The 21,081-nt window shown below is 36.5% G+C and overlaps 2 protein-coding genes across 17 annotated transcripts in view; one reads left to right on the top strand and one right to left on the bottom strand.

Annotated features, from left to right (window-relative positions):
• Positions 1–8,555, bottom strand: part of RPGRIP1 (RPGR interacting protein 1) — a 72,701-nt gene extending 64,146 nt beyond the window's left edge. The window contains exons 1-2 of the mRNA XM_032481647.1: positions 8,126–8,555; positions 6,791–6,967 (exon numbers count right to left, since the gene is read on the bottom strand). The gene's annotated coding sequence lies outside the window, so the exon portion shown is untranslated. The remainder of the gene's footprint in view (positions 1–6,790; positions 6,968–8,125) is intronic.
• Positions 8,556–8,812: 257 nt separating this feature from the next.
• The window catches only part of HNRNPC (heterogeneous nuclear ribonucleoprotein C), a 46,044-nt gene continuing 33,775 nt past the window's right edge, over positions 8,813–21,081 (top strand). For 2 of the 16 annotated variants that reach the window (XM_014564459.2, XM_032481639.1), the window contains exons 1-3: positions 8,816–8,968; positions 13,198–13,361; positions 13,691–13,716. The gene's annotated coding sequence lies outside the window, so the exon portion shown is untranslated. Of the gene's footprint in view, positions 8,969–9,584; positions 9,630–13,197; positions 13,362–13,690; positions 13,717–14,265; positions 14,429–21,081 lie in introns of those variants that run through there. The other 14 variants (XM_014564460.2, XM_014564456.2, XM_014564461.2 and 11 more) reach the window with 11 other exon arrangements.

Genomic DNA, 21,081 nt, shown 5'->3' with positions numbered 1-21,081 from the left:
CTGGAGAAAGAGGAGCTAAAACATTCTTTAACCTATCAACTTTTCAACTAAAACTAAAACTGAAAACATATTTATTTGAGTTTAACATAAATTTGCTGGTGTTAGGAGAATGATCTTTAAATCTCTTTGTGAAGGGCAGCAACAGTGGGAGATTTTCTGGAGCTCTGAGATCTCTTTGAAGAGAACAAACTGCTCCATTGGAGGGATCAATGTGCTTGCTCAATCCACGTGTGCCAGAACCCTCTCAAGTAAAAAAAATGTATATATCCCATTTCACCGTGACCATAGTTTCCAAACCAAATACTGGGATGTAATCATGCAACAACAGAACTTGATATTTGAAAATTGGATGCTCTTAAAAATTCTGCACAGTAGGGTGGGTGAAGCTCAGTGGTAGAGTGCATACTTAGCGTGCACAAGGTCCTGCTGGGTTCAATTCCCACTATCTCCATTTAAAATAAATAAATAAATAAATAATTTTTTAAAATTCTGCATCCTGGTCATTGCATTCATACTATATACTAAGTAAAATATAGTCTCAATAGTTATGTGAAATCTTTCTTAAGCACACTTATTGTCTACACTGAAAAGGGATTTCCAGGGGGGGGTGAGCATGTGTTTAATGCCCAGCATGACTTCCCTATGTTCTATGAAGAAAATAAAATAAAACAAAATAAAAATCAGGGAGACAGGAAGTATAAAAATTATCCAGAACACATAAATCTCCTAGTGAAAATACAACAGCCCAACATATTGTTTTCCCAGGTCTAAGTGACAGAATTATAAAAATTGGCCTTTTCTGCACCCAAGATTTCTTCTTGCCCAAGCAATTTCTTAAGGATCTTAGGTCTTCTCTCCTCTTTTGGATGATCTAACCAGAAATAGTACTGGGCAAAATTTTGAAGTAGGCCAAGTTTGTGTTTTGTAAGTTTGTGCTCTCTTTTCTGAATCTCTGATTTTTGTTGATTTTCAAAATATTTCCTCCTACCCTTTCAGGCAACCAGTTATCTTCTGTTTATTACCCTGACATCCTCATTACATTTGTTTTGTTTTGTTTTGTTGGGAGGGAATTAGGTTCATTTATTTAGTTATTTTAATGGAAGTACTGGGGATTGAACTCAGGACCTCCAGCAAGCTAAGCATGTACTCTAACCACTGAGCTATACCCTCCCCACCCCCATCACCTTTTAGAGTGAATTTATACCATTTGAAAAATTTTTACTAGGCTTAATGTACTTCTAAATGTGGAATGCAAGACTTTGTTCCATGTTAAATGAATTTCAGTCATCAAGTATTTGGAGATAGAATAACATTCCTCTGATTTCAAAAATAATACATGTTCATGGTCGACATGAACAGAAAAATGAAAACAAGAAAATGAAATATATCAGTAATCCTAACACCCAGAGATAACAACTGTTATCCATTTGATTTATAGGTGCATAAAGACATATAAAATATTTAAAATAAAAATAGGATCACTTATTTTAGTTTTTAAATTTTATTTTTAAAAATTAAAAATTTTAGTAAAATATACATAACATAAAATTTACTCTCAATCATTTTTAAGTATAGTTTAATAGCATTAAACATTGGTACAAAAACAAAATTCAACTTGAGTAAATTTTAAACATCTTATTGGTTTCATTCAGTGACTCACGAATTAGTCAGCATCCTATCTAGCAGATAGAAAGGAACTCCGAGGAGCTGTACAAAATGAAAGACTGTCACAGGCGGAAGGGAGTGGGAGCAAGGAACTTGTACTAGACAAAAAAATGATTGTTTATTGCAAGGTCACTTTCCTTTAGGAGATGGCAGGGGTCTATTAGGCAGATTACCTAACTAATGTGGATTAGGCAATTCCTGAGTGGTTTACGATTCCATTTTGGGGAGAGCTGCAATTGCAGTTAAGTCAAGTCTTGGTTGGGTGACATAGGGCTTAGTATAAGCAACTCCATTTTGGGCCTGCTGTCTTATTTTTATCAGTATATTTACATTGCTGTACAACCAATCTCCAGAACTTTTTCATTTTATAAAACAGAAACTCTATACTCATTAAACAGCCTCCTATTTCCTCCTACCCCCAGCCCTTGGCAACCACCATTCTACTTTCTGTTTCTATGTATTTGACTACTCTAGATCATTTATTTTTAAAAAGTTTTTATTTGTCCATAACCGATATATAATGCACAATGAACATTTTAAAATATTATTAAATATTCTATTATATAATTTTAAATGGTTGTTTAATATTCTATTCTATAAGTGGATCATAACTTATTTAATCAATGTCCTACTGATGGGCATTTAGATTGTTTTTTATTTTTTGTCATTATGACCAAATGCATTAAAAATGCTTGTAGATAAATCCTTGCAGATAAATCCTTGCTTCCATCCATATTTATTTTTCTAAGATGAATTACTAGAAGTAGAATTGCTGAGTCAAAGAGAATGCCTATTAAAAAATGAAAAGAAAAAAAAAAGGGGTGGGGAGAAAAAAAAAAAGAGAATGCCCATTTTTAAGGTCTTTGATACTTACTTCTGAATTGTCCAACCAACTTTCAGAAATGTCATACCAGTTTACTCTACTTAGCAGTATCCATTTATCTTAGTATCAGGAGCATTTTTTTAAAATCTATTTCATAGATGAAAATATGAATTCACAGTCCTTTTAATATGCATTTATTTGATTGTTATTTGCCTTGAACTTTAAATATATTTATTATCATTGTATATTTCTTTTAAAAGTCCCTGATGTGTTAAGGATATTAGATTTTTGCATGTTTTCTATTTCGGTTGTTATATGTCTGTTGTACGTGTGTTATGAAACAGATTTAAGAGAGTATTTTTTAACATCACGGATAAGTTTTATGTACTAGACCTATGCCATCCAAAATGGTAGCCGTTAGCCACATGTGTTTATTAGGCACCTGAAATGTAGCTAGTGTGACTAAGGGACTAACTTTTTCATGTTGTTTCCCTATTTTCTTGTAGTTTTAAAAAACAACTTTATTGAGGTATAATTTACACATGCTCATTTCAGGTGTAAAACACAATGATTTTTTTTAGTAACCTCACTGAATAATGCAACCATCCCCATAAGCCAGTTTTAGGACATTTTTATTTCCTAATTTTATTTACTTTAAATTTAAATTTGAAAACTGCTACTTGATTCAGTAATTGGAAACCTTACTTACACAAGCTTAACAAGGCTTTCTTTTGCTTTTCAGGACTCAGATAAAAGGGAAGAGACTTAATGATCTCTCCTGCATTGCTTGAATCTGCCAATTCAAATTCATGCTACTCTTCTTTGTGATATCATTGTTCCTAATTCAGCATTCCTTCATATTTCTAAAATTTACTTTTTTTTGTCCCCTAGTGTTCTGTTTTTACCACACCCCAGAAGATAATGGTAGTCAGGCTTGTCCACATTTCTCATTTGGACAATGAGAAAGTGAGCAAGGGAGTATGTTCTGAGATTTTAGGTAACAGAAATATAAACTGAGATGACCAAAAGGCAGTATTTTGGGGGTGGAGTTGGGGAATAGGTAGTAATAAAGATAAGAATCATTCTATTGTAATGTTCCTGAGACATTAAGAAAGGTCTCCAAAATTGTGTTTAAAAAGTCCCTGGGTAAATTTTATAATGGTCAGTCATATGAAAGATAATTATCACGTGAAATAAAATTTCACATTTGAAAGGATTTGGGCCAGTTCACATAGTATTTTTTATAACATTTACACCTTTGCCCAAAAGGTCAATTTCTATCATTGTATAAAAATAAGCACTAATTATGAAATGTAAGATCTGTCAACTGAAAAGCACTCTGTAAGTGGTACAGAGATGAGCCTGATGAAAAATTACCAGAGGAGAAAATCTTGTGCTTCCGTGCCAGAAGGAGAACAGATGGCAAGAGTGTTAAAGAAGGCTTAATCCACAAGAAACCAGATTTAGGTCATCGCTGGGATGAAAATTAGAAGGAGAGAAGACAAAGGAAAAAAATGGAGAAAAATATTTGGTAGGAAAGGGAAAAAAAAGAGAAACTGAGGAAATAAGAAACAGTAAGTCTTCTTAAGTCATTTATTTTCACAACCTCTCCCTGAAGGGGCTGAGGCCTATATTATGGTTCCACAGCATCCTGTACTTATCTTTAGTAGCACTTAACACAGTTTATTACAAGCAATTGAATAATTATTCATTTAATACTTGACCCTGTTCTGAAGATCAGGGACTCCATCTATTTTTTTCCTTCTATGCGCTTGTGACCTAACATAATACATGGCACAACGCTGATTACACAGCATGTACTTCATAAATATTTGTCCAATGAATGAGTAAAAATTTTCCACCTTGGCAAACCTTACATTATTAATAACTATGTAATAGTTATAGGCACACACTCTAGAAATCATACTTCCTGGAGTCAGAATCTTAGCTCCATCAAAAGCTAGCTGTGCCACCTTGCGCAAATTACCTAACCTCCCTGTGCTTTACTTTTCTGATCTTTAAAATGGGGATAAGAAAATTGCCAAATGTAAAGTGCTTCACACATGGTATCTTCTCAATTAAAGTTATCTATTATTTTATTATTATTAATATAATGGTGGCCAATAATACTTAAAATCAAATATATGACCTCAAAACCACCAGATGTCATGATTCCGAATTGCTGTAATCTTTCTAATTTTTTCAAGCTTTGTGGCGAAAGATTTTTTTGCTTGTTTATTTATTTTTTACTTTTTAAGCTCAGGGTTTTGGTGATCAAGAAAAAGAGATGAAAAGAGTCCCTGATTAAATGATAATATTTAAGTAAAAATAAACTCATATATAAATTTTTTAAAATCTGTAAAATCTACACCAAATGGTTAAGAATGGATGTTTTTGGAGGACATATCACATAGAAGCTTTCAGTTTTTCTGTATTTCAAAGTTTTACAATAATCACAAATTATCAGAAAAAAATAGTATTTCCATTTGGAAAGCTTTAAAATAATAAGAGAGAAAAACAAAGCAAAACAAAACACTAGAAGCCTTTAGAAGGTGTGTATTTCAACCAAAGTGATCAGTAATGTTATTGGCAGTACCTAAAATCTTTTCTGTAGAATCTGTGACCTGTTGGAGGACAGCAGGGGCTGCCTAGGCAAAGGGTCTTGTGGAGGGGATAACACTGGTGGGTAATCAGGGGCCAGTCTGGGAAGATCTGTGACTGAAACAATAAAAATTCATAGGACTGGAATAGAGAGCTATTATAGGATTTTAGTGTGGGAGTCACACAATAAAAATGAATGCTTTCAGATGATCACCATGACAGCAGTTTGCAGGATCAGCTTGGGGTACAGACTCAGTGTGGTAGAAACAGGATACAGTAAAAGATAAGGGTCTGGAAAGTGGTGTGTAGTATCTTTATCATGTCACTTTTCAGGCAGAATATGGTTGCTGGTAGAAGATAGGTTGTGGTCAGAAAGGTCTCCAAATTAGTATAAAGAAGGATAGAGTAGCGTTGGATATTACAGAGCTCTGAGAATTTTAACTGAGTGCTTTGTCTGGATTCATTAAAGACCACCTCCTCAGTCTCCAATGAAAGATGCTTATGGTACCATCTTTAAATGATTAAGGATACAGAGGAAGAGAGGCAATGACAATGCACTAATTATGTTCTATTTGGCTTGTTGAATGGAATAAGGTAGACAACTAGGCATGCTGAGTGTAGGTAGGATGATAGCTATTGAGGACAATATTCAGCTAATAACTTAGGTAACAAGTGAATTAGGAATTTTGTAGCTGTTGCTGCTTTTCCTTCCTTCTCCTTCTACTTGACAGGTGGCTTAGAATTTGGAGGAAGGAAGGTTGCAGGGGATACATTACTCTGGTAATACCTCTAAGCCACATAAAGCTTTCTTCAAAGAGAATTCCTTTTTGCATTAAAGACAAAAGTACAGTTTTGTTTTTTCTCTTTAGGCCAAGATAAGAAGTTACTGCTCTTTGTTTCCTTACCTCTTCCCCCACTTCCCTTCCATTACTGGAGTCTGGCTCATGGCTTGCTTTCTTCTTTCTATACATAGCCACCCAATAAAAGCTTTTAACTTTAGAAGTTAAGGGTGTTTAGAGTAAGCAGAGTAAGGGAACTTTATACTCTCTAGTTCACCCACCTAGGTTCACAGAACCTTAAAACCAATAGTCATGAATGTTTATCATCAACATGGTGTTTTGCATTCCACCTTGTATCATGTTATTTTTGCACTTGCTTCCTCATCCGTAGGAAATTCAAGTTACTTGACAGAGAGTGGATGTTAATTCTTCTTGTACCCCACCTAGCATAGGAATGAACTCCTTGAAAACATAAATGCTGTCTCTTAAGTACTTCTGCACCAAATACAGTGCTGGTTAAAAAGTAGGTCATGACAAAGATCATGCAGTAGAACGGATTTCTGGTAAAATGAATTTAAGAAGTTTTCATTAACATTTTATAGACATTTTCATTCTTTGAGAACAATGAGTAATAAAACATATCAGTGTTTATTTTTGTTTACCTAAGTGAAGAATTACATGTTGACCAAGTCTCACAGCATCTGGGTCCCTCTATGTAAGTGCTATATAAAATATTTAATAAAAAAGGACAGTCTATTTGTTTGTCCTGGGAAGATAACAATTTCCCCTGATAAATAAAAACTAATGATTAATTAATTTAACACAAATTTCAAACACTCTCTGTGTAAGGCCCTATGACATGTAGCAGGCAAAGGGAATACAGAGAGGAATAAGAATTAAACTCTGCCATCAAAAGATTTACCATCCAGGAGGGGAGAAGAGATGAGTGGAAAAATAAACCACAGTGCTATGAGGCAGTTTTAAACTGCAATGTGGCAACTGAGCTGAGGCTTTAAACACATGGAGATGTTTTCTGTCTGATTACTTGTTCAAAGTTGACAATTTGCACGGGGAACCATATTCAATATTCTGTAGTAACCTATGGTGAAAAAGAGTATGAGAATGAATGTATGTATGTTCCTATGTGACTGAAGTATTGTGCTGTACACCAGAAATTGACATGACATTGTAAACTGTACTTCAATAAAAATATATTAAAAGAAAAAACAAAACACCAAAGTTGACAGTTTGGAAAACAGAAAAGCACAAGGAAGTGAAACAAAAAGGCACATATAATTCCTCCACCAGAAGAGAACCACCATTAACATTGTAGTATATTTTTTCTTACATGTTTTGTTTCTGCTTTTAACTTTTGCTAAATGCAATACATGCATATGGCAAAAAATTCCAATAGTATAGAAAGGCATATCATTGAAAAAGGTAAAAGGTTTGCTCCCCAAACGTAAGTCAAACTAAATTTCTAGGCCCACAGTGGAGTTGCTCCTGCTGGGGGAGTCAGGTCAGCAAACCCAACCTTTATGTTCCTGAAAAAGCTCAGTTTGACCAGAAACGCAGTAGATCCAGTCAGCCAATCCCCAAACGCCATATTGTTAGGCTCTGTACTTGTTTCTTTGTCCCTTAGTCTTTCTAAATAAGGCCAGATACGCAATGCCTGCCAATCCTGATTGCCTTGCCGCTTGCAATGCTTTATAAAACTCACTCGTGCCCAAACTCCCTGGGGAAGAGTGCTCCTCTGCTTATGAGACACTTAACTCTTCCAACCGATGTATTGTTTTCCTTTATGGAACTCCTTACTAAATTGTTTTGGTTCTGTCCTTTGACAGGTAACAACCAGCTTCCTTGTGAGTCTCCCTGGAATTCTGAGTTAATTCAAAACTAATGCATAAAACTGTATTCACATATACATACATCCCTTTAAATGTATACAGACGGAATCACATTCTCTAGACAGCGCTCTGCATTGTGCCTTCCCTAATCACACAAACAGCCTTCATTCCTAGTACAGCTGGTTCTATTTCACTGCGTGCATGGCTGCTATAACACAACCAGAGGGGCTGGCAGGCGATGACCCGAGCCAGCAGACAGCAGACAGGCCATTTCAGGACGCGAGGAATTAAGGGGCCAGATTTGGGGGGCGGGCGGGGGAGGACTAGAGCGGTAAGCCACTTTGGTTGGCATGTAGGGTATTAGTGAGATGATCTGGGGCCAGAGGATGGGTACTGCAGTCTTTCTTTACCTTTTTGTAGTGGAGAGGAATAAGGAAGTCAGTTGGTTTGGGTGAGATATGGGCTGTCTGAAGAAGGGCTTGACAGGCTGAGAAGTGGAGTTGTACAAGAGGGAGCCCTAGGGTAGGAAAAACTGCACGGCTGACGAGTTTTCTACTCTTTAGTGCTCCTTCCCCACTTAATTAAAAGCCTCTTCTTTATCCACGCCGCACGACAAAGGACTTACTGGTAGCTCTTCCTTTTATCTAGGCCCGGGGCTAGGGCAGATCCTCCGAGCCGGCTACCAAACAAAATCCCGCAATCCTTCCCCGCCCCCGCGCCGCGGGAATTCCGAGATCCGGGCGGGCCTTCCACCAGGCTCTCTAAGGCACAGACATAGGATACCGCGGCCGCCAATCAGACCCCCGGAGTACCCGGATGTGAAGCGGAGCGCGGTACAAAGGCAAGTTTCCTCCCAGCGCGTCGTCAGGTACAGTGGCCAATAAGCACTTCTCAGGGGATAAATGACAGGAAAGATAGCCAATTACAAACTAGTTTCTCTCACGCATGTGGAAATTCTCTTGCTTAGTCTAACCCACCACTGGTTGTGGTTGGACAGAGTTGTGAAGAGCGGTCGAACTGCCTAATTAGAAGCGGGAGCGAGAAAAGTCGCAGCCAATAGGAAGGTTCCCAGCAGTGGGGCGGGGGCTAGGCCTTCGCCTAGGCGGCAGAGGAGGCTTGGGGGCCATTTTGTGAAGAGGCGAAGATTGAGCGGTTGCGGCCGCATTGCTGACCTCGAGGAGCGGTCCGCTTTTCCACGTAGAACCCGGGAGTAGGAGATTCAGAATCGAATCTCTTCTCCCTACCCCCTCCTGGTAAGTGGAGGGGGCGGAAGCGGGGGAGGCGCTGGGTTCTTCGGGGAGCGCGAGGGGGTGTGGGAGAGAAGACGAGGGAACCCTCCCCTCGGTAGAGTAAGCAGGCCCCCATTCTGTTTGCACTGGGGGATTAGGTCCTAAATGCGGTGAGTTTTATAGGCCTCAGCCTTTGCGTAGATTTAACCTAGTGTCCTCTAGGCCACGATCGGCAGGGTAAATGTCCTTTTTCTGTTTCGCTCTCCTGTACTAACGGTTGATGTCTTTTCATTTTCTACGACCATGAGGACTTTGAGATCATGAAAGGAAAGATGCTCATTAATATAGTTTAAGTTAAGGTAGTGCCGATGCCTCCTGTTAAATTTAAAAATTGGGCGGGGAGGGGGTAGGGAAGGGTTATCCAGCAGATATTGTACCGCAAGCGTCTGGATTCCCGAGCGCACCGCAGGTCATAATAATATTATAACAATAGGTTAAATATTCTACTGAATACTTTCAATTTTACTGCTCTCTGAGCAAATGGCGGACCTCAGAGTAGCTGTTTTCAATTCTTTTTAAGAAAATTGAAATCTCACTTACATATTAACAGTAATAATTAAAGCTGGCTTTTTATCTGCAGGTTACAAATCACTTGAAATATATAAGTTAGTGGAACTTGCTTGAGGTAGGTATTACTATCTTTCTCAGACAGAAACCGAAACATAAGAGTGTTAATTGCCAGGGTCATATTAAATCAGTAGTGGAACTAGTAAGGAATTAGTGAAGTGGCTTTACCTACTTACTGAAATAGTGGGTACTAGAAGTACTATATTTGAATCTTTGCGAGGAGCCAATTACAGCAATCACTGGCGATAACTGGAAATTCCCACACTGCCCTTGGGAGAAATACTAAATTAGGAGAATTGCATTTATTTTTAAAGTAACGTCCTAAGACAATAAAGTTTGACTTTTAGGATATTCTGGCATTAATTTTCCAGACCGTCGAAACTTAGACGAAAACGCCTACGGAGTTTTCATTAAGCAAGTATTGTAGTGTTTACTACTTGCTAGATCCTGAAATTTAATAAAATTTTTGGCTAAGTTTGTAAAAATTACATAGGTTTCTAAGTAGTATCACATTCACTTACCTAAGAAATAGGTTTTTCTAAATCCTTGTGTAAGATTTAGTTGATTTTATTGTTCATAATGTGTTACTCTCACAAAAACTAGGATTATTGAGCACGGTTTAAACCAAAACTGCAAAATAAATTCATCCCTTAGGAAACCTGTTATAAAGTAAAAATACTCCTATTTTACATAGCTATGCATTTATTGATCTTTCACTGTGTAGATAATTGTAATAGGGATCAAAAGCATTACCTTTAAAAAAAATGCCTAGGCATTTATACTATGTGGACTTAAAACTAAAATGAAGCACAGAAGTGTCAGAAATGAGGTAAAAGCACTGATTAGTTAATTTAGGAAACCGTATCTAACAGAAATATTATTGGCAAATATAGAGAATTGTAAGAAATTAGTATTTAGTATTTAAGAACAGTTATTGATGGGAGTTGAAATTAATTGAAGGACGCTTTTCTTGCCTTAAGGTGTTAGAAATATGGATTCCTTAGGATCAGCATGACCTTTGAGTTAATATCCATCTGCAATGATTTGGCCACAGAATTAATGTATGAAACAATTCTAGATGTGTCTTCAAGTAGGTAGGCATTAGTAACATTTTCACGTTGGCTGGGCTAAGTTGTAGATCTGACCTTTTTGTGTTTCCCATGCTCATGCCTGGTGGTATTTGCTGTTTTCCTTCGTAGAGAATTTAAATATGCCTTATTATTTGTGATTAGGTCTCCAGAGGGTTTCACATGGTGTGCGGCCTTGTTTTGGATGGAATTGCTGTTAGAATCAAGCAGTAAACTCCAAAATAGCTACTTATTCTAATCTCAAGGATTAATTATGTTAACTGGTGAATGTGTGAGATGTTAACTGGGAGTGTGACAGTTAAAAGAACCTTGGCCTAGTTAAGAGAACTGGGTTTTATCCTCTTCCCCTTCTGATTATGTCGGGCAAATCAGTTAAACTCTCTGGGGTTCAGTTTTATACTTATAAGGGGGCTTAGACTTCTTACCTGTTTTAATTTCTAATTTCTGTAACTGAGGTCATTTGTTGCCAGAAGGCTAAAAAGTGTACAGAAATAGTTTTATTGTTGAAAGCAGTTTTTGTGTATTAGTAATTACTGTTAACTGCCTTAATAGCAGTATTTCAGTTTTCAAGCAATTTTATTAGTTGTTTTGGAGGAGCAATATCTGCTCATACTTACATGTACTCATTCATTCTCAATAGGATCAGGGAAGCTTATGGTTCTGTACATACTAGGTTTACTATAGAACTGACTGTGGTGAGAACCAGAACTATTTGATGTAGCATAACTGCATGTGTTCTCTTAGGTACTGGAAATAGGGGGGTTATAAAGGGGAAAAGGATTAGTATAGGGTTTCATAGTATGGTATAGCATTTACTATGGTAAGTTACTGTTCTTGAATTTATTTTATATTGATCTTTATTAAGGGATAGAGGTGTTCCCTATTAAGCTCTACAGAGTGGTTCTTAAACATGAGCTGACATTAGGGTCTGCCAGAGGACTGGTTAAAACAGATTGCTGGCGTCTCCGCCATCACTTTCTAATTAAGTCTGGGGTGGGTCCTGTTAATTTGCATTTCTAATACAAGTGCCATGTGATGCTGGTTGGCAGTCCTCACTTTGAGAATGCCCCCTTTGGAAGAAGGAATCCAGATCTCCCAGAAATTTGACAAAGTGTAAACTAGATATACTATTAATTGCAAAGATTACGTTTAAGTGCTGAAGTTTGTTGGCCTTTTTTATGAGTGGTAGCTTATCAGTTTAACATTGACATCTTGGGAGACAACTTCTTGAGGTTGAGAGACGGAAATGTTTTCTTCTAATATTAATTACTTATTTTTAAACTTATGTCTTGTAACACATGTACAAAGGATTTGTTTGTAGATAGCCACAGTTACTTAACATATCTTGAAATTTTTGAGTACCAGTTTCAGGCTATGACTCCAAAGAAGAAAATTGAATGTTTCACCCTTACTGACACCCCTAACACTGATGCAGAGGCGATAACATTCAAATAATGTACGTCTTCTACAATTTTTTCTATAGTTTGTACATTTGTCCAGCTTAATATATCAGTATAAGTGTAAAAGTAACTTATATGTCATGCCTAAACTCCTCTGCTACTAAAAAATTTACACTTAAAATTTTAGTTATAGTACCTATAGTCACTCATACATAACTGAGTCAAGGAACACTTTTTTAAATCTCAGCTTAAAATTTTTTAATTTACTAACATTTGAAAAGAATAAAATCTTATGGCCAAGTATAATGCAAGTATAGTCATTCTTATTTATTTATTCAAAGACCTGCAGTCTAACTGCAGATCTTGTTTTAGCTGATGATTTAGCGTGGTGTTACGTATCAGACTCTTAGAATTCCTAACTTGAAATTAGCTGTATATACTAGTTTATAAACAGTGGGACCACAGGAACAAATTTCTTAAGGGCAATAATTTACTTTTCACCTGTTTTGACATTATTCAGTAGCTATAGTAATCTTTTTTCCTTCATCTGTGGTTTTTCATTCTGTTGCCGAGTGGATTAATGTGCTCCTTATTTAAAGCTTTTTTCTCCCTGATAGAACCGCTCAGGTCTTGTGGCTTGATTGCACATTAGTTTTGAGAGTAGATGTCATCTCTAGTATGTATCTTCATGGTAGACCGTTCACCTTCAGTTTGTGTCATAGGAAAAAAACTACATGGACTTAAATTTTTAAAACCCACGAAATCTGCTTACCTTCATAATCTTGATGTTTGACTTTTGCTCACTTCATCTCTTTTGGCCTGGTTTTTCCTATATTTTCTTTGCCCAAACTGCTGATTATCAAGATGAATGTTTGAATATGGACCTTTTTTTTTTTGGAGATCATTAAGGGAATACAGGTGCATATTTTGTTAATTTTAGTCACCTACTGATACTGAAGAATTGTGAAGACAGTCACTGATAGAGGTGATGATTCTAAAGAGGCTGTCCCCATCCCAGTGGAATGTTATACTTTACCAAAATGTGTTAGATGCAATGGACAGATGTTTCTGTCTTGGGGGTTTAGGGCACAACATTTCTGAGGAACTCTGACTCAATCTGTCCCTTCTCCTTTCACAGGGCAGCAAGGCGAACCCCATCCCTACTCACTGGAGCTCAGCTTTGATTTTTAACCTCCCTTCCCCATCCTTCCAGAACACACACATTCCCATTCCAAAACTGATTTTATAAAGACATTTTAAACATAATGATGCAACTTGGTGTGCACTACGGCAAATTTACAGGTGTTTTTTTTTTAATTGTTTCCAAAAACGGGACTTGGATTTAAGATGTAATTTTTAAATTTCTATTTCTATTTTTTCTGCAGCAGTTGGGTTAGAGGAGGAGGAGCCTTTTAGCCTCTTATAAACTGACCTCTCTACTTCCTCGTGTATTTTTAAGATTGATTGATGATGTGGAAAGGGCTTTGCTTGTCTGCTACTGAGAACTTTACCCTTGCGGTTTTTGTGGAAACTGCTTTTGGAAAGAGAAAAGAAATGAACTTTACTGACTTGACATTTTTGCACCTCCCGTTTTTCTAATCTGGGCTATTTTTATTTTTGTTTTTTTACAGTGAGATTTTTTTGATCTTCAGCTACAGTAAGTTATTCCAATTTTTTTTTTACATTTTTCCTGACTTTCCGCTGATTTCCTTTTTATTGTTGTTACTAGTTACTATTATTATTTATTATTATACTTAATGATGGTGATGATGATGATGATAATAACACTGATGATTTTTAACCGGATTAAAATCGAGTTTTTCTGAATGTGCATAAGAATTTCTCCGGCCTTCTGATTGACTTTGGAGTTTTGCATCTTGGGAGAGAAGGTGAAGGCAGTAGCATTTTTAAGTGGATTGATCACATAAACCTTTTCTCTCCCAACCCTTCCCCTTGCCCTCATCCCCTTCCCCACGCTCGAAAGAATTTTACTGGCTGTTAAGTCTGTGACCTTATTTTTCCTGATCTTTAACTTAACTGTTTTAGAGCATCTCTGGACGTCTGTATTTTTTATTTTTTATTTTTGTTTTTTTTATTTTTAATCTTTCATTTGTTAAATTTTTAAACTGTGCTGCAATAAAATGTGTGTGGTACTACTTAACACCTATGATGGTGATGGCATTTTCCCAGAAAGCCATCTCCCTCCTGTTTCCCTTGAAATCCCATCCTGCTTTTCCTGTACACTACCCCTCACAAACCACAAGCTGCAGCAACATGGATGCCCAGCCTGGAGCAGCAGCAGCCAGGATGACCTGGAGCCAGGGGGGCCTTCGGAACAGATGCACACCCTTCCTGGGTGATGGTAAGAGGTGTGAGGTCCACTTGGTTTCATTGCGAAGACTAGGAAATACACTGGTTAAAGTTTAGTTGAAGTGGTGTAGGTTGACAGCTTCTGGAAATGTTTGGGTTTTTGTGTGTGTATCTCAAGAGACCTTTCCTAAGGGAGGCCACTTCAGGTTTTGGTAAAGTAATGGAATTATCAGTATCAAACTTGGGCTTGCTGAGAGTTTTTGATAATTGGAAAGAGTGACTGAAGTTTATATTTATAATGAAAATGCCTTGTTTTAATGATTAGCAACAAGATAAAGACATTAGGTGGTTCTTTGTTTTAGATTACAAATTAGTAAAAATTTTCTGTCTTTCAGGGTAATCCTTGAGTTTGTGACAACAATTTTGGCTTTTACTCTATTGAGACTTTTTTATCTTAGTTTTTAATATGAATCAAACCACAAGAGACATGCTGTGATATTAAAATCACAGCGTGAAGGTTTTTTAAAAAAAGAAAAGGTTAAGTAGTTTTTTTTAACCTCGGAAAGCAGGAAAATCTGTATAATCTCTGTATCCAAACCAGGAAAGATCTAGGTTTGACCTCTTTTTCAATGATGACTTGCAGTCTAGCTAGGTATTGGGGAATCCACTGTTTTCCCAATAGTAATAAGAAGAGATGAATCTGGTCTGTTCATTAGAATAATCCAGAGATTAATAAGGATGTAGGTAGCCAAAGAGTTGAGAATATTGGCAACCTGTAGTATTTAACTGACAACAGTGGAATATTTTAATAACTCACTTTAGAGTTGCTTTAATAGATTTTGAGCCAGATCGGGGCAGGTGGGAGTAGAATGATTTTTGAAGATGTATTCAGTGCTGTGGTACTAGGGTAAATCACATACTTGACCTCTTCCCTTACTCATACTCATGAGTAAGCCTGAAGGCAGCCTCAAAGGAAAACAGAATAGGAGAAAGTTACATAAAACATCCTGAGGTTATCTGGATGAGGAATGGAAAATTTTCTTTTATGGGTCCAAGTTTTATTGATGCCCTCTGTTGTATGAAACCTCTTTCTACCTCTCTCTGTCATTGCTTGGCTGCTATTCACTATAGGTTCAGTTTAATTTATTTCTTAATTCTGCAGATACACTATTTTGTGGGTCATGTTCTGGTTTGGGGGTTACATAAAGGTACAATAGTTGTTCAGGGATTCATAGTCTCATGAAGGAGACAGATGAGTGGGATAATGTCACCATGTGATAAAGGTGAGCACAGAGTTTATAGAACCATGCAAAGATGAGTACCTTGCTGACTCTTAAGAAGTCAGGAAATGGTTTTAAGAAAAAACAATTGGAACTGAATCTTGTTAAGACCCGATTATAAACATGCCAAGCCAGGGAGTTTGTGTTTTATCCAGAAACCAATAGTGAACTATTGAAAGATTCTTAACTGGGGAGTGACATCATATTTTGATTTTTAGAAATGTCATTCTTATAGCAGTGTGGAAATGGCATAGAGGGGAATGAGATTGGAAGTAGGTGATAAATAAGGAAGATACTAAAATGGAAGAATAGTGACCTGAACTGGCCAGTGGTTTTGGGGTTACAAATGGGTAAATTTCAGAGGATTTGGTGGTAGCTGTGATATGAAGAGTGAGGGATTTGTTTGGCATGTCTCCCAGGTTTCAAGTTAGAGGTATTTATTTATTAAACATTTGAGTGCTTACTCTGAAAATAACCATTAGGCTTGGGTATATACAGATGAACAAAACACTGTCTCCTGCCCTCTTTGTGTATTATAGACCACTGAGGGGAAAAATAAAGTGAAAAAATAGCACTTTCACAGTCTAGATCCCCATGAAGGAAAAGTGAGATGATAGTTAAGGGAACCAAATTTAGAGTATGGAGGCAGGAGGGTGCTGCCTTCAAAGAGACCTTGAAGGAGCTGATGTTGAAATTGAGATCTGTAAGTGGATTGTCATACCTGAAAGCACAGATAATGGCGGGGATTAGGGGAGGGGGGCTTGGCCTCGGAGCAAGGAATACTACTGGAATAGTATTTTTGGAATACCAAGAATGCATAGAGTAAGAGATAAAGTTGGAAATTTAAGCAAGTACCAAGCATAGTATACAGGTCCTGATAGGCCCATGTTTAAGATCTAGATTATCTTGGGCACAGAAGGAATCTGTTGAAGGACTTTGGAGAGTGGAAAGATCTGATTTTCTTGAATTTTCCTTCTGGCTGTTGTATGGGGAATGTTAGTAATGAGGACGTAGTGCAAGTAGGACTAAATAAATTAGAAGACCTGTTAAAGTATTCCGCTATCTGTAATCTCAGACAGTAATAATTCTAGGCCTGGGGCACTTGCCCTGTTTTTTCAAATGAATTTTTTTTGTGTGTATTAATGAGCATATGTAGTGTGTTTGAAGAGGATAGGTTAGTCAGGCTTTGGAAGTTACTAGTTATTTCTGTAACCCTCTTTTGGATCAGACATGACATAATAGCTTTCCTATTTGAAAGGAAAAATGAAGTAAAAGAACCCGAATTTCTTCTAAAAAGTAATAATCTGGACATTACTATGTGTCCCCTGCTGTCAAAGTTATTATGTTCACTTAGTCATCATCATAACCAAGTTTTAAAGTAAATATCATTGTTATGTATTTTGTTTAATTCACAGCACTTTAAATGGCATGAAGTGTCCAAGGTAATAAATTATTTAGGTGGATGTAGCTTTGCTGTGTAATTTTATAGAATCTTTGGATGTGACAACATTCTTTTAAGGAAGTAAACACATTTAAAAGTGAGTTTTAGTTGGGGGAAGAAAAGAAATAATTGTATTATTTATGGTTTGAAAAAAAAATACATACTCCAAAAGGATGTGTCACTAAATCCAGCAGTTCTTTTCAGTATTTACAGTATTTAAACAGTCGAGCCACTTTCTTCTTTGAAACATTTTTTTACTTAGCTCCAGGTTTTTGTTCTCTTTCTAGCTCTTCCTTCTCCACTCAGCTGGAGTACCTGTGGTTCAGCCTTTCCACTTCTCTTTTCTGATCACACCTCCCAGGTCATTTCACTCAGTCACATGATTTTATGTATATATCTATTAGCTGGTGATTCCCACACATATATCACCAGCCTGGACTTCTCTTTTGAATGACGTATTCATCATCCAGTTACCTACCTGACAACTCCTGAGAATATTCATATATCAATTTAAAATAAAAGTCCAAAACTGGGCTCCTGCTGTTCTTCCCTCAAACCAGTTTCTTCTGCAGTGTTGCCCATTTCAGTTGGTGAAACCCAAGTTTTCGTGTCAGGCCAGACTTTGGTTAGCCACCCTTGATTATTTTTTTCTGTTATACCTCACTTCTGGCCTTGTAGAAAATCCTGTCATCTCTGCCTTTAAAATATAACAAGAATTTGCTACCTTTTTCTTCTGTTGCTTGGTCCAGTTTCAAGCCATCATTGTCTTTTTGGTGTATTACTGGAGTAGGTTTATTTCTTTTGCCCCTCCACACCAGTATGTGTTATCTAGATCGATCCTATTAAAATATAATGCTGCAAAATGTTACCTGAAAGAATTTCCTGCTTGAAACTCACTTAATAGTTGACCATTTCAGTGTTGAAGTCAAAGTTTTATTGTGACCTACAAGACCTATGTGAGTGATCCTTTGTGCCCCTCCTCCCTTATTAATAGTATACTACCCTGCTCCAGTCACACTGGCCTCCTACTGAGGCTTGGACACACTAGATGTTACTACCTCAAAGCCTTGGAATTTTCTTCCCCTAGATGTTCAGAAGGTTAGGTTTCCTCAGTTCATTTAGATTCTTACTCAAAAGCGTTTTCTTTTACTTAGCCCTGTGAATACTCTGTAGCACTTTGTACCAGCTCACCTATTATAGAACTTTATTTCCTACTATATGTAAAGATACAGAGAAATACCTGGAAAGATAAGTGTGAAACAACATTGATTACCTCTGGAGAAGTGAGGGATTTAGGAGGGTTGGAAGGAAATTTTTGCTGTGTGTGCTCAAAGACGGAGTGTTAAAATGAGCAACACAGTATCATTTTGCTTCTGATTAAAAAAACTTATGACTCCTTATTATAGGTATACTTCAACAACTCTCCTGATTCTGTGTCTGGGTATAAATAGAGTAACTATAGCCTGTGCAGTAGGAGTTTCGTAAGCAATTTTTATAGTTAAACCTTAAAATAGGTTTGGCTGTGATGGAATGAGTCATGTTAGCATTTGAGTCATGTTAGCTGTTGCCTGTGATGGGGCTGTAATCAAAATTTGGAAGAACTTTATCTTTTTTTTTTTTTTTCCTCAATTTATTCTCCAGTGAGAATGCATAGCTACTTTAAGGTGTAGCTGCAGCAGGTTGTAGGACATCTCAATTTTTCCTTCCTACCAATTTCACCATTCTGAAATAGTCTTCTGTTTCCCATTTAGATTAACCTATGGCTTTTGAGTTGATTTCACAGTATAACTCTGGAAGTTCATTTAGGCTTTCCTAACTAGTCTGGAATAACATTTAGGAATAGTTTAATAGGATACATGTTAAATGAAATTTATCCCTTAGCCCTCTTACTAAAATTCTGTATTCTGAAAATGATGTAACCATTCATAGTGACTATAATTCCTTATATTAGTTCCTTAAATATAGTCATCTTCACCTAAGTGGGTTTGGTGTAACTTCAAAAACTGTATGGCTAAAATTGAGTCAGTAAAGTGTGCTTTTCAAAGAAAAATTTTCCTTTGTCCTTAAAAGTTTGTTGGCTTCCTATGTTAGAATTACAGTTGTTTATGGTATGTTTTAAAATGTAGTTTTATTGAAATAAAGGAAAAATAAAAGTTTCGATGTGTCCATTCAGGCTTTTTTTTTGCATATGTAGGATTTTCCAAAAGGCATGTCATTCATACAGCACATACATTTAAGTAGTAATTTTTTTTCTTTAACATGAAATTACATTAACATAAGATGTTGTTAGGTACAGCTCTTCAAAAATTTTAGTAGCTGCATAGTACTACATTGCATACTCATACAATATTTTACTTAACCAGTACTTATAGTTGAACCCTTAGGGACCACCCCCCTCAATTTTCCCTTTTATAAACAATCTTACAACTAAGATTTTGTAAATAACTTTTAATTATTTAAGCCCCAGATTGTTGAAGGGCATGCTTGTTTTAAAAACTTTCACTCTAGATTGGTTTCCCAAAAGGTGAAAACTGTTTGTCTACTTAATGGCAATGTAAATGACCACTAATAATTTCTAGTTTTGTGAATTACTTGGATCTTTTTTGATCTCCAAACTTGTCCAGCTTGAGCATTCCTTGGGTAATGTTGTTTCACCTGTACCTGTACCTGTACCCACTTTCTCCTCCTCATGTTATTTTGAGGTGAAATGTGATATATTTAGTCAGTAGATATTTCAGTATGTCTTTTTTAAAGGATAAGGGCTTAATAACAACAGTCATCATCACACAAAAACATTTAGTAAATGTATTTTAAGACCCTAAACTACTACTCTCAGGACTGAATAAGGGATTTTCCAATTGTGTTTTATTTCTGCAGAGATGGTAACATGGATGTTTTTTGCTTACATATGTGTTTTGCCTAGTGCTTTCTAGAATTTGGGAAGTTCTGTTTATTAGAGGTAAGTGTAGAAAAAATTTTTGAGAGAGAATATTGACATGGTTATCCTCATGAGTGATAAAATTAAGTTCAGGATAACAGAAGATGAGATTCCACTATATTTTATATACATTTTACTGTTAAATTCTGAAGTTAGGTATAATCGTGTTTTAGCTGATTAGATCTGAGTGATGGAGAATGTTGTAGTAATTTTAAGTTGGATTTCCTTATTAAAAATTATTCCTTTATAAATTATTTAGCGGTACTGGTCCAAAATCTATTGTTCGGAATTCAGAAATTCAAAAATCTAAGACAGTTTTTCAGCTTAGTTTGACAATGAGTTTGACAGACTCATTTGATGACAAAACTTGACTTCAGTTGACGTGAGATTATAGTCTGTTCCGTTTAGTGACTGCATATGCATTACTGCAGAAATATTAATATATTTGATTTGAGAGCTAGATGCTTGCCCAGAACCCACTGCGTGTTATACAGCGAAATTACAGTATTATCTTAGAAAAATCAACCAAAAAAATCTTGATTTTTGTTTTGTTTTGTTTTCCCTAACACAGGTCCCCAGGGGACCATGTTAGACTTTGAAAAGTGTATTTGTTGTATGTAACTCAATGCTCAGTTGAGTTCACTGATAAAATTGAAGCTTTCTACAAGATAATAAATAAATGAAGTCTTACTTATTTTTTAAATTTTGGCTGGGGTGGGGTTTGGGGAGGTAATTAGGTTTATTTGTTTTTGGAGGAGGTGCTGGGAATTGAACCCAGGACCTTGTGCATGCTAAGCGTGCACTCTACCACTTGAACTATACTATCCCCCCAAAGAAACGAAATCTTGTTGACCCTTGCTATTCAGAGTATGGTCTGAGCTTCAGCAGCAGCAGTGGCATCATTATCATCATCACCATTATCATCTGGAAGCTTCTTAGAAATGCAGAATTTCGTGCCCTGTCCTACAACTGTGATGGGCACATTAAAGAGATGTAGTAGTCTAGATCACTTTCACTCCTTTTTATTGCTTGGGTGTTAGAAAATTTGGAGGA

This window comes from Camelus ferus, chromosome 6, assembly GCF_009834535.1.
Source record: "Camelus ferus isolate YT-003-E chromosome 6, BCGSAC_Cfer_1.0, whole genome shotgun sequence".
NCBI lineage: Eukaryota > Metazoa > Chordata > Mammalia > Artiodactyla > Camelidae > Camelus > Camelus ferus.
This window is presented reverse-complemented; position numbering and strand designations above follow the sequence as displayed.